Source organism: Tenebrio molitor, chromosome 3, assembly GCF_963966145.1.
Source record: "Tenebrio molitor chromosome 3, icTenMoli1.1, whole genome shotgun sequence".
Classification (NCBI taxonomy): Eukaryota; Metazoa; Arthropoda; class Insecta; order Coleoptera; family Tenebrionidae; genus Tenebrio; species Tenebrio molitor.
The window spans coordinates 4,012,404-4,026,126 of NC_091048.1; positions in this window are offsets into that span (position 1 = coordinate 4,012,404).

The following is a 13,723-nucleotide window of genomic DNA, read 5'->3' on the forward strand; positions in this document are numbered from 1 at the left end:
CGACCAAAAAAAAAAGGAAAACTCTCGAAAAGTAAATTGAATTCAAAAACTAAATTAAAAAAAAAAGGAGGAGAGCCGAAAGTGAAGCCCGATATCGTCCTCGACGCCATTCTTCTACACCGCCCACGATCGGCGGGACCGTTCCCTCGGGCCTCACCGCCGTCGCGCGGCAGACGAGGACACAAAAGATAAAGAACTAAAATAAACAGGAACTCTTACAAAAAAAAACTGTTATCGCTCTGACCGGCCGCTTGCAGACGAGGTCACCACCACCAGCAGACCGATAACTCAACCCGAACAAAAAAAAAACGTTCTGCCTGAAACGACGCGCTCGCTTCGCGAAAAATATTTTTTTTTCTATCACCCTGCACCCTGGGGGTCAATTCTTGACCGTTCGTAACTTTGCGATCATTCGCAAAATAGCGAATTTTTCTTAAATCCAATTCTTGACTATTCGTTTTGTTACGAATTCGCAAAATACTGTAAGGAAAATCGGACTCCGACAATATCTGAGTGCTGATAAGAATCTGTGGGAACCCAATACGACTGACCCCCTAATAATTACCTCGTTTATTTTTTGTGGAATAGGGAATAGTGTTAATAATATTACAGAATCTAGTTTGGTTGATGTTTATGGTATATTATAAGTTATCACGGACTTTAGTGCATTTTTGAATTATATAGCTGCAGCTGGCTTAATTGGTTTTTTGCTCGATGTAAACCCTAACGAAGGGTCAACTGTTATGACTGACTCGCTATATAAAATAGTGAGATGGTGTGTTTAAGTTAGTGTTGAATTAAAGTTTGTTCATGAAACACGTCTTTCATTACATAATTTTATAATTTTCTTACAATACTATTCGTTTTTTTGCGAGCGGAATTATAAGTGGTGTAAAATTACGATTAGGATAAAATATCAACATTTAAGTGAAAATTGGTGAATTATTAATCTTTTGGCAATCTGAAATTTGGAAAATGCCTAATTACGAAATGGTGATATTAACGCGAGACATCCAGAAGATCCTTTTGTTTAACTGAATGAAAGACAGTTTGTAAATATGTATGTGTCGTCTCTCTAATAGTGGAGTAACGTTAGGTTTTTATTTCGGAACCGGTAGCAAGAGCTCGGATTTGAACGAAATTTTTTTAATGTGTTATAAATAAAACATATTAAAACCTTTATAGGTTAAAAATTGCCGCTCATTGTTTGTTTCATTAATTTATTGTTTATTTATAAGAACTGAAATTTTCCAGTTAGAAATCGTTATTTTCGCAAGAAAAATACTAGAGAACAATATAGAATGCCTTTGGGAAGAGTATATTGTTATATTGAAACTTGTTTGGAATTAATTGTATGTGGAAAAAGAAGAACAATAGGCAGATGTCGGTAGCCCGGTGAAAAAATCCAGAGGTCCGTGAGTAATACGCTTCAGTTGGCAACACGTAAAAATATAATTCAAATGTCATCAGATGTCATTACAATGGAGAACTGTCATTATTAATTATTGACTATTAAAATTGATATTGCAATATGTTCACTTCAGAGCAAAAAATTTTCATTGTGCAGTGTTACTTCAGAAACGGCGAATCGTCCTATTGAACACCTCCAGTTTTCGAGGAATTGCAACAAAAGTTTCCGGATTTTCAAGGCACTTACAGTGGAGAGTAAAAAAAACCAGACATAATTTTTGACATAACAGTCATAAGTGTGAAACCGCCCTTCCTACATTTAAACTTATTTAGACTGATTGTGACAGTTTAGTGCTACCATCGTGTCAAAAATAAATTACTCTCTAGGATTTAGGGATATTCGATACTAGGTTGCCATAAATTTGGTTAGGTTGGGGGCTATGTGGTTTCTGGTGGCAGACAAAAGATATGTATCTCAAAAATATAAGGCTGTGGCTAATTCCTTGTCACAGTTGCAAATTAATGACTAATGCCTCGCTAAGTGATAGATGATTTTTCGTTTCACAATCAATTTTGGTTTCTGTCGGCATATTTAATTGAACTTAATCCCTCAATTCATAGTAACCAACCTTAGGCATTCAAAATTACTTCTGAAAATTCTAGTTACCCAACATGAAAAACGTTATTTCTCTAAAAGTTCGAAATATAGGGAATAATTTATTTTTGACAAGGTAGTAGGTACGTCTGATCAATTCTTCAAATGTTCCAGTTGTCATAAACTGTCACATTGACAATAAAGAATGGGTTATATCAAGGCGGTCTAAACTTACAGGCCAGGACACTGGCTACGTTGCCACATTCTCTGGTAGGCCATTCCATGACCTACGATGTTCCTAAAATTTTGAAACCAATTCGACATTTAAAATAAATTTTGACAAGTCCTTGGTCAAATTCGTCAAATCGAATTAAAATATGTCATTTAAGTGTTGCATACCAAATTGCAAGTCAAATTATGAGTCTTCGTCTTCCAATTACGTAGGTATAAATTTAAGTTTCCATCAAATGAGGAAACGAACCCAATTTGGCAAGAGATTTTAAAAATCGAAAAGTGAAGAAATCGCAAAAGCAGCGATGCTTGTGCTAAATATTTTAGGGGAACAGATATAAATGGGGACAAAATGAAGCGACTTCTACCAAACGCGGTGCCAATAACTTCTAATTACGAAGAAATTACATTTTGGGAAGAAATAATTAAAATTAGTAATGACCACACAATCACTGGGGAAAATTTTTGGCTCTAAAAAGGAATATTGAAATGAGATTGGGAAGCAAGTTACAAGAAATGGGGTGGGATTTAGGCAATGGGGAGAAGAAAATTGTTATATTTAAGTTGGAAATGCCCACCTCGCGTTAGTTTATAACCAAACAGTTTCAATAGCTCGGAACACAGCAGAACATCTGAAATATTATTAGTAATGAGCACTATTATTTTTCTGTCCACAAGGTGGATTTAAACTGTATATTACAATGCGATAATGCATTTTTGAACTGTCGCAAAATTAGATCACTCATATTTGACAAATGCAAATTCAATGACAGGTTTAGTGGATTTCGAATTTTTTCACCAAATGTTGGTGAAGCAATGTTGTCAGACTGTGGTAGGCCATTCCATAGCACACTGTCTTTGGTCAGTGTCATGGCCTGGTAAATGAAGATCGCCTTGGTTATATTGAATTTTTGAAAATGTCACAATTTTGATGTCCGTTTTTTTTTACTCCCAACTGTACCAACAACTTGCCTTGATTATTTTGTTTTTCCATTCCTGAAAAACAACGTGTTCAAAAATAGGCCACTGTAATTGCCCACCATCAACAATTTTAGATGAAAATGACATAGAAGAGGATGAAACCGGGGAAAATATTTAATTTTTATAATACACTCTTAATACATTTGTACTTAATTCATTGGGTCATATGCATAAACCATTAGCAAATGCTTTTACTTGTATTAGTGAGAGATAGAAATACATGGACTCTATTAGATAGAAAAAGACAAATATATAGTACATATAAGCAAATGCTTATTCTTATGCATACTACCCAATGTCTTAGAATTTTTTTTTTTGGTATCGTGTTGTATTGGTAGGTGCTATTTAAGTTATTCTTCGCCAAAGAATATCCGACAAACAAAACATTAAACACAGGAAATAAGATTTTAATGAAAAATGATAAAAGTTATTTTTTAGAAAAAAAAATTATGTTATAAAAAATTGTAAAAATTTGAACAGTATTTTGAATTAGTATCTCGTGTTGTCAAATTAAAAATTTTACCACGTAAAACAATCGACAAAAACACAACATGGAAGTAGCGCAAACTTTTCAATAATTTATTTAAACAAAACAATTCGGTTGCCATGGTGACCATAGCACTCCCGATCTTTGAAAATATCCCAATTTAACTATTATAAAAAAAATAAGCACAAATATAATTTCAAAGAAATAATAATGAGTCGCTTTTTGTGCCGGTGAGTGTATTTCCCACTATGAGCGTCAATTTTTAACCTATAAAGGTTTTAGTATTTTGTATTCATGACATAAAAAAAAAATAAATTATTACAATCGGAACTCTTGCTACCGGTTCCGAAATAAGGCCGTATTTTTGTCTATCGTTACTCCATTATAAATATTTATGTAATAGATGGTTCTTGTCGTCTTTCACTTACGTTTATTAATGTGATACACAACATATCTGCCGGGAGTTGGACCGGAGGTCCCAGCCCGACTTTGACACTGACACTTATCGACTTTTGATAATCTTGCAGACGTACCTAATATTGCACCACTAGGTACGACATACTTAATATTGCAGACGTACATAGTATCTACACCTCCCCCTTTTAAAGGAATGTCTTTTCGCTTGGAAAATTTTGAAATTTAAAAATGAAAGGAAAAACAGAAAAATTGAATGGAAAAATTGAACAAGTGAAAAGGCATTTTACAAGTTACAAATTAATTGACTAAGGATGATTTGATGATGAAAACTTAACTTTAAAAACTTAAATCTAATTGAGTTTAACAATATTTTTATTTATTCTATGTTTTAACTAATTAAATTACTTATAATACCTACAAATTCTATCTTTATGTACTATGAATTCTTTCCCGTTAGCGTCTGTTAACGTGCAGTTCGCTTCACTCACGCACTTCACTTTGAACGGTCCGGAAAAAACAGGGTCGAACTTTTGTCGCACTTCACTTTTTACTAAAACTAAATCGTTCGAGTTCACATTAAACATTCGTGCCTGTTTATCATGATTAGTTTTTCTTTTATGCTTGATTTGTTGCAGATACTGATTGGATCTTGCAAGTGCTGTTTGTAAACGGTATTTAACCTCCTTTGCATAAGATTCAACATTGTAAAGAGGGTCTATGTGTGAACTTAAAAAATCACTAGGTAAATTCGGCTTTTTAGCAAATACCAATTCAAATGGACAATAATTATGCACTGTCGACGGTGTTGTATTATAGCAATCTGTGAAATATTTCATCTACGTGTCCCAATCAATTATGTAATCATTTATGTACATTCTTAGATATTCGTTTAAAACTCTATGATTGCGCTCTACAGTTCCAACAGTTTGAGGTCTGTATGGCGTTGACATCATGTGGTTAATGTCAAACAACTTGTTTAGTTCAGTAAGGGTTTCGTTAATGTATTCAGTACCCATATCAGTACGAATTTCTTTCATTGGCCCGTATACCAATATAAAATTTTCAAAGATTGCGTTCGCAACCGTTTTAGCTTCTTTGTTCGGGATAGGAACAGTTACAAGATATTTTGTTAATTCGCATTCCATTGTAACAGCGTAAGTATTACCTGAAGATGTCCTTATAAAAGGTCCGATTGTATCAATAATGACAATATCAAATGCATTTTGAAGACTGGGTGTAATACACATTGGCTCTATATTTTTTACTTTTGCTTTATTAATTTGACACTCATGACATGTTTTAACAAATTTAGCAATATCTTTTTGCATGTTTTTCCAGTAATAATATGATCTTAATTTTGTTAATAAGCGTTTTTTACCGCAATGCCCTCCTAAAACTGGATCTCTGTGAAATTTAGTGATTAACTCCTGTTTCTTAATTGGTTTAGTTAATAATATTTTCAAAGATTTTAATGTGTTATTCGTTATTGCCTTGAATTCTGACAGTGGGACATATTTAAAAATTTGACTATCGAGCTCGAGTTGTACCTTATTTATCCCTTGCTCACTGGCTATTCTTTCAAGCCTGGAAATAACTTGCGCTAGAGCTAGTTCTTTCTTAGTGACGCTACTGTCTAAATTAATATTAACTAATTTACAGAACATAAACATTAAAACTAGAGTTCTTTTTACCAAATTTAGTAAACACCATCCTAAATCTGCTATTGAAAGATTTAATTTACCACGCGAAAACGGTGGTAGGGGTTTTTCAAATCTAGAAATACTGCTAAAAAATCAAATTGCCTCACTAAAAAATTATTTCCTCAATAGAGCTCCTGATAACACCTTTTTCAATGCTTTGGTTTCAGCCGATAAAGGCTACACACCTTTAAATTTAAGTGATAATATCATTTCAGACATTGTTAAGCCAAATATACCTGACACAATAGCAAATATAAAACAGAAGTCTTTACATGGGAGATACTTTAAAGAACTGGAACAACCAGAAGTTAATATTCAGGCATCTCATGCATGGCTTAAGAAATCAAATATTCACCCTGAGACGGGGGGTTTTATATTTGCAATACAAGATCGTGTTATAAATACAAGAAATTATAAAAAACACATATGCGGTTTACAATCGATAATTGATAAATGTAGGATTTGCGGAACTGAAGGGGAAACAATTGAACACATTATTTCTTCTTGCACCGTTTTGGCTCAAAGCGAATATAAAAAACGACACGATATATTGGCTAAAATTATACACATGAATTTAGCTGTTAAATTCAATTTATTAAAGAATACACAACCACATTATAGTTATACACCAGAAAGTTGTTTAGAAAATGACAGTTACAAGTTATATTTTGATAGAACAATTTTAACTGACATTCATATTAAGCATAACAGACCAGACATTATTATTTTAAATAAACAACAAAAGCAAGCATATCTTTTAGATATAGCTGTTTCAAATTCACATAATATAACACAGACATATAACACAAAAATTAATAAATATTTAGAGCTGTCCGTTGCTATGAGAAATCTTTGGTGTTTAGAAAAAATTTCGATTTTACCACTTGTAATTTCAGCAACGGGAATAGTACCGCAATCTCTTTTTAAAAATTTAAAAATTCTGGATTTAGATAACACATTGGTAGTTGAAATTCAAAAAGGTATATTTATTATACTCATGTCACATCGTGAGGAAGTTCCTTAACATTGACACAGAACATAATACACAACAAAGTCAAAATGCGGAGGCAAGACGCCGGTAATTATGTTGATAAGCACTGCACTATTACTTGATAGTAATATCCGTAATAGTGTATGTACTCCGGCAAAATTGCCGTGCCGCCGGGTGGAGGTGGGATAGTTACATAATACGCGCGCACTTTGAATTGTGTGCTTTGATTTGCACTCTGGGATACTGGGTATCCATAATAAAAATAATTTCGGCAAACGATACACTTCAAAATTTTCGATTACTTCATAAACTTGTGGTAAATCACTGAGTTCATTTGTTTGTTTTGATGGCATCGCATTTTTTCTTGTCATTGACCTTGTCTGCATAGCCATAACTTGTGCTTGGCAATGTTGTAATTCACGTAATTCTTCGACATCTAATCGCGAGAGTACATCTGCTCCGGTATTATTTTTACCTTGTATGTACTCAACATGAAAATCAAATTCTTCTAGATCTAATCTCATTCGCGTAAGTTTTGAACTTGGGTTTTTCATTGAGAAAAGATAAACTAACGGTCGATGATCGGATTTTACTGTAAATTTTCGACCATAAACGTACGGACGAAAGTGTAAAATTGCAAAATGAATAGCAGCTAATTCTTTTTCTATTGTTGATTTATTAAGCTCACCTTTAGTGAAAGCTCGAGACGCATAGGCAATTGGTAATTCATGGTTACCTTGAACTTGACTCAAAATTGCGCCGCATGCATATTTTGCTGCGTCAGTTGTAATGATAAATGGTTTATCAAACTCTGGGTATTTTAGAATTGGTGGATTGACTAACGCATTTTTGAATTTTTGAAAACAATTTTCACAATCTTCAGTCCAACTGAATACTGAATTTTTCCGTGTTAGTTTATTTAAACAATGTGTAAGAGATGCAAAATGTGGAATGAAACGTCGGTAATAATTACAAAAAGCAACGAATCTTTTTACAGCGTCTGCGTTACTGGGTCTAGGATAGTTTTTGATGATTTCGAATTTGGATTCGTCTGGTAAAATTCCACGGTCTGTGATGTGATGACCCAAATTTGTTACATCTGTACGAAAGAACTGACATTTTTCGGGGTTTAATTTGAGACAATATTTTCGGCAAGTTTCAAAAACTGTTTTTAGATTTTTCAAATGGTGTTTTTCAGAACAACCTGTCACTATTAGATCATCCATGTACATGAACGCTTTTTCTGGTGATAACACTGAAAATGCAATGGTCATCATGCGTTGAAAACTGTTTGGGCTGACAGAAAGTCCAAATGGTAATCTTTTAAATCGATATGTTCCGGAATCTACCGTGAAGCTTGTGATATCACGTGACTTTTCTTCTAAGGATACTTGGTGAAATCCTGACATTAAATCCAATACAGAAAACCATTTAGCTCTACCTAACTGATCTAGAATATCTTCAATTCTTGGTAAAGGGAAACGATCAGCTATTAATTTTTTCGGCCTCCGTCTAGAAACACTGATGTTTCATGCGTCTAAATCGTCTGGAAACTAGCATTTCCCTGCCTAGGCAAGAAAATCGAAACAGGAATTTTTAAGGAAAGATTTTAGGTTGGCAGCACAAAATGTCAATGTCATGTGGAATTTTTGTACAATTTTTTAAGTGTAAAATATTGATGTCGGGCAAATTTGTATCCTTTATCGCAAGCTATACAATTATACATTGTGTACAGCAGTAGAGGCCGAGAGGGTACCAAGCGGCGTCTTAGTAATAACAGAGAGGACGACGACGGTTTTGAATATTTGAGGAATTGACTGCTTTGGTCGTGACTGTCGCTTCTTGGATCCTTTATGTTGCCAATGAAAGAAAAATAAATTCCCCATTCGGTAATTTTTTAACAAAAATTATAATCTGTTTCAAAATCAAAAATCCACCACCTGTTGAATTATGTTGGCAGAAAAAAAGAAATCTCTAGAAAAAGTTTAATTTTTTTGGGTTGGCTCAATCTCCCGCCAAAATTTGACATTGAACTGTTGAGTTTATTTACGAAATACAAAATAATTATTATGTACTAAAAGGTTTTAACTACCATATCATACTTTTTGAGTGAAATAATAAAATGAGAATAAAAAACACGATGAATTACGACCAAAACGACTGTCCGACATTTTTCTTTCAAAACCCCACTTTTTTCTGACACTTGCAGATACACTAAAAACAAAAGTCGGCGACGTTGTCGGTTGTATTTTCGAGGTAGAATGCACTGTTGGTGGATTTTTGATTTTGAAACAGATTATATTATATTTTGCTTTAAATAAATTGTCGACCGAAAAAATTTTGTGTATTACACGGCTAGAAAATGTTTTGCAAGTGCTCGCACTGGTGCCGCCTCGGCTGTCGCCTCTGCTCCACAAACCGTGCTTGCACTTGCAAAATAGCATTTTCTAGCCTTGTGATACAAATAACTATTTTGTTAACGGCTCTGAAATCGACTACTAGTCTCAAGTTCAATAGATTTCCACATCACCTAATGAGGTACTATTGGCAATGCGTTGACCTATAAAGGGGGTTTCGCCAACAGCCATACTCCCTAACAAAAAAAAAACTATTTGGTATGTACATATATTTAAACAAACAATAAAAAATAAAACATGAATAACTGAATATACTGTCGCGTTATAAAAAATTGAAAGTCGAAACCATATTCTGCGTATTCTTTCAATAAACTATATAGCAAAAAATCCAAAGGCAGACATAAATATTAAAAACTTCTTAAGTACAAATATTTAAAAATTTAGAACAGCAATTTCATTCATGCAAAAGCTGAAAATTTGAGAAACGATATTTTAAATGCATCAAACCATATCTTGGGAGTGTGCTAGATATTTTTAATAAAAGCAGTGACCAGTTAAGGGGAATTGTTTATGATAATTTTGTAAACAGTACTTTATTTGAGACATTTGTGTAAAGTTTAAATACTTAGAGTTTTAAATAATGATAATATAGAAAAATAAAAAATGGAATATAGTAAGAAAGTAAATAAATTCATGAAAACAGAAAGCTAACGTCTCGAAAAAAAAACTCAAGGACACAATTAAAATCCTGAATGGTATAGAGAACGATCAATTCGACTTACGGCTAGTAAATTTGGAAAGGAAAAAAGAAAATAAATTTGGATTTAAAATATGGTATAAATAAAAAAGGCAATAGAATGTGAAATTATGGAAAATCACTTTGAAAAATTTTGTTTTCGGGCTTTACTTTCGAAATTAGTGGATCCTAGACATCAAAGAGGACAACCGATTAGAAAAATGCTAAAAAAAAGTTATAATTGAAAATAATTTTAATATAAAAATATAATTTCAGGAGGAAAGTTATTTCATTATAAATCTTTACATTTAATATCTCTTAGGCCCATATTTACCAACGCCATTTAAAGTTAACTGTAGGTTAAAATGCTTCGTTACTTAGATACCTGTTGTTGTAACAATGCTTTCGTATAATTTAACCTACAGTTAACTTTAACTGGCGTTGGTGAATACGGCCGTTATAGCCATATTTCTATTGTATCTTGAATCTAAAAATTCAAATAAGTATGAGGATGAATAAAATCTTTTCAATTTTCCGACCATTTGATTTTCCCAAAATTGTTTATTTCTCTTAATGATTTCGCAATTGTAATCTTTAAAAGTATAAATGAAAAAATAGCAACATTCCCGATTTGTTATTTCCAAGAGACCTTGAATTTGGTACATGTACTTGTACATGTACATGGTACTGCATCTTCTACTTGCATATTTCGAGCAGCGTACGGACATTTTATTTCCAAAATGGCATCTTGATCGATAAGACCATCTGGAGAGGCAGCCAAAAATTTATGTTGTGGGTGAATGAACATCCCACATTCTTCAACATGTAAACTGTAGATACTTTCAAAAAGTTCCCGAGCCGTTGCTTCTCATTAACAATGCCATGTTGCAATGGTGCGCTACGTTTGATATTTGTATTATAAATTAAATTTTTTACCGTCGATGCAGTCGAAGTGGTAGGTCGAAGCTTGCAAATTTTTCCAAAATTGCTAGAGGTTAATCGGTACATCCGTTCTTGAAGCCATTTTGGATTTACAGATTGTCCCCGAGTATTTTGTTCAATTTCTTCGCAATTGGCATTTTCAATATTAATCAAAAACTCATTTTTAATTACTTCAAATTCATCTACACTTAAATCTTCAACTGTAGGTATACCGTAATCACTATCAGCTTGATAAATAATTTTCTGTTTGCGCAAACATTTTTTTTTAGAACGTTTATTTTTCAAACAAAATTTTTCCGTAAAACTTCCAACGTTTCCCAATTTTTTTTGAACTTTATAGAAAAATGGACGATTATTGTTAAAATTTGCGACACCTGCGATAGTTCTATTTTGGTAAGATCCCCCTTTAGAAAAATTTACTCTCTTCCCTCCAATCAATTTATTAACAACACTATTATAACATTCTGCCATATTCGTGTCAACATCGTGTAAACTGGATGCATTATTAGCTACTCTTGTTAAATGTCTATTAAAATCTGAGAAAACCTCACTATTTTTAAAAACTATCCATAAATTTTCTTCGTCAGTTTTTGGGCCATTACAGAAATATGACGGACATTGATCGTGACAACCAAAAATATGTTTTGGTCCATTCAAAATATCATTTTTCAAACTGGATATTTTTTCACCAGAAGACTTGTTCTCGTTTTTTCTGAATTTAACAGCACTAACTATTCCTGATAATATCTCGGAAATGCTTGATGTAAGAAAATGTTTAAACATGTAAAACAAAACTTTACTTAACCCGACCTGACCTGACCTGACCTGACCTTGTCCTTTGACCCGACCTTGACCTTGACCTTTGACCTTTGAGCTGGCCTTGATCTTTGACCTTTGACCCAACCTTGACCATTGACCTTTGACCTGGCCTTGACCTCTCCCCCACTCCACTCCCCACCCAATTCGTTTTCCTTTAAAAATCATGAGCATTCGTGGGGAGCTTCATTCGTGTGGTGTGCTTCATCGTGTTAGTAAAAATGAAACGTGCGTTTGCTGATTTCTGTGGGTGCAGTGGTGACCAGGAGTGTAATAGTTGTTCTCGTCCTGGTACATCTCGCATCCGTAGTCCGCCTCCAAATGTAAATACGAATCCACTTTTAAGAAGTCTTTTGCATCCCAAAAGACTTTCTAAAATTATTATCCATTCTAACAAACTCATAAAGAAACCGCGAATTGAAACAATTATTATTGAAGACACTCAACCGGAAATTATTGAAATTCCGGATACACAACCCTCTACCATTATTATTCCCGATTCACAGCCCCCTACCATTGTAATTCCTGATACGCAACCCCAAATAATTGAAATCCCTGATACACAACCCCAAATAATTGAAATTCCTGATACACAGCCGATAAAAACTATCGAAATTCCGAATACACAACAAATTTTAGATTCGGTGTTAGAAAACGATTTTGGAATGGGTAATGAATTTGGGGATATATCCCTACTAAATTTTTTCGATAATAAAAGTGGAGAAAGTGAGAATGTTGATATAGATGTGAATGATCATCGTGATGAAAATCTCGATCATTATTCCGAAGTTGTCTTTTAAATACTCAGCAATTAATCGACAGACACCAGATGCGTGACAATAACTACGATTGTCAACGTTTGGTGGATGTGGAAAATAAGAGAAGCCAGATGCGTGATAACGACCAAGGTTATCAACGTTTGGTGGAGTTTGGTGAGGATTTGGAAGATGTCGACGATATAGGTTCAAATTCACCAGCACCAATCATCGATAACATATTAGAGATTCAATCTGTCGCTGACGGTGCAAATCAGAGGGGAGGTGATGGTGAACTGCATCACCCTTTGATACAAGCCGTCGAGATGGATGAGATCAATATGGATGTTGATGCTGGTGTTTCGGAAGCACCAAGTATAGCTTCTGATAGATTAGGAGATGATATTGATAATAGCTTGACAGAGGAGCAAGTTCTTCAAGATCAAATTGATGAAGATCAGCGTCTTTGTCGAGCAACTGACGCTGCTGAAGAACTTGCTCTTCAAGAGCAAGTTCTTCAAGATCAAATTGATGAAGATCAGCGTCTTTGTCGAGCAACTGACGCTGATGAAGAGCAGCGTCTTTGTCGAGCAACTGACGCTGCTCTGATTCAAAATGTGAGAAATATATCTCATGATTTATCAGTAGCTCTACGTGATTTGTCAGGATGAATGAGCAGTGAGAAAGGGAGAGAGAGAGTTTAAATAAAAAAAGCACACCCGCGATGGCAAGCGTGACTGTTCCTCCACGTGGTCTTGCTGGATATCTATTGTTTATCAATTTTTTTTTTATTTGATTAATAATAGTAACTAAAGACAGTCTAAATGTAAACCACGCAACTAAATATGTATATTTTTTCTTTTGTTTATAATATTTAGCAAACCGTTCAATGTGGAAATTGTTTGACACATTTCACTACCAATCGAGCATTTCTGAGACATGAAAAGGAGAGTTGTTTGAGAAGAAAACGTATACGTTCGAAGATCACATATGTTACATGTGCAACATGTGATATTCAAATTCCCGCGACAACACTATATTCCCACCGAAAATCTGCACAACATAAAAACAAATCTTTGAAAAAACTCGAAGAGGATGGTGTTCATCAAATCGCAACAGCATTCGAATCAAATGTTACAAGTTATAGGATAACCGGTGAAAGAACTTGTGTTGATTTGAATGAATTTATCGAAGAAATCAGGGAGAAAATGATAAATCTGATTCAGGAAAACGTTGAGAAACATACAACTGTAAAATTAAACTTGGAGCTGTTCGGACTGTACACATTGGAATCGCAAAATCTTT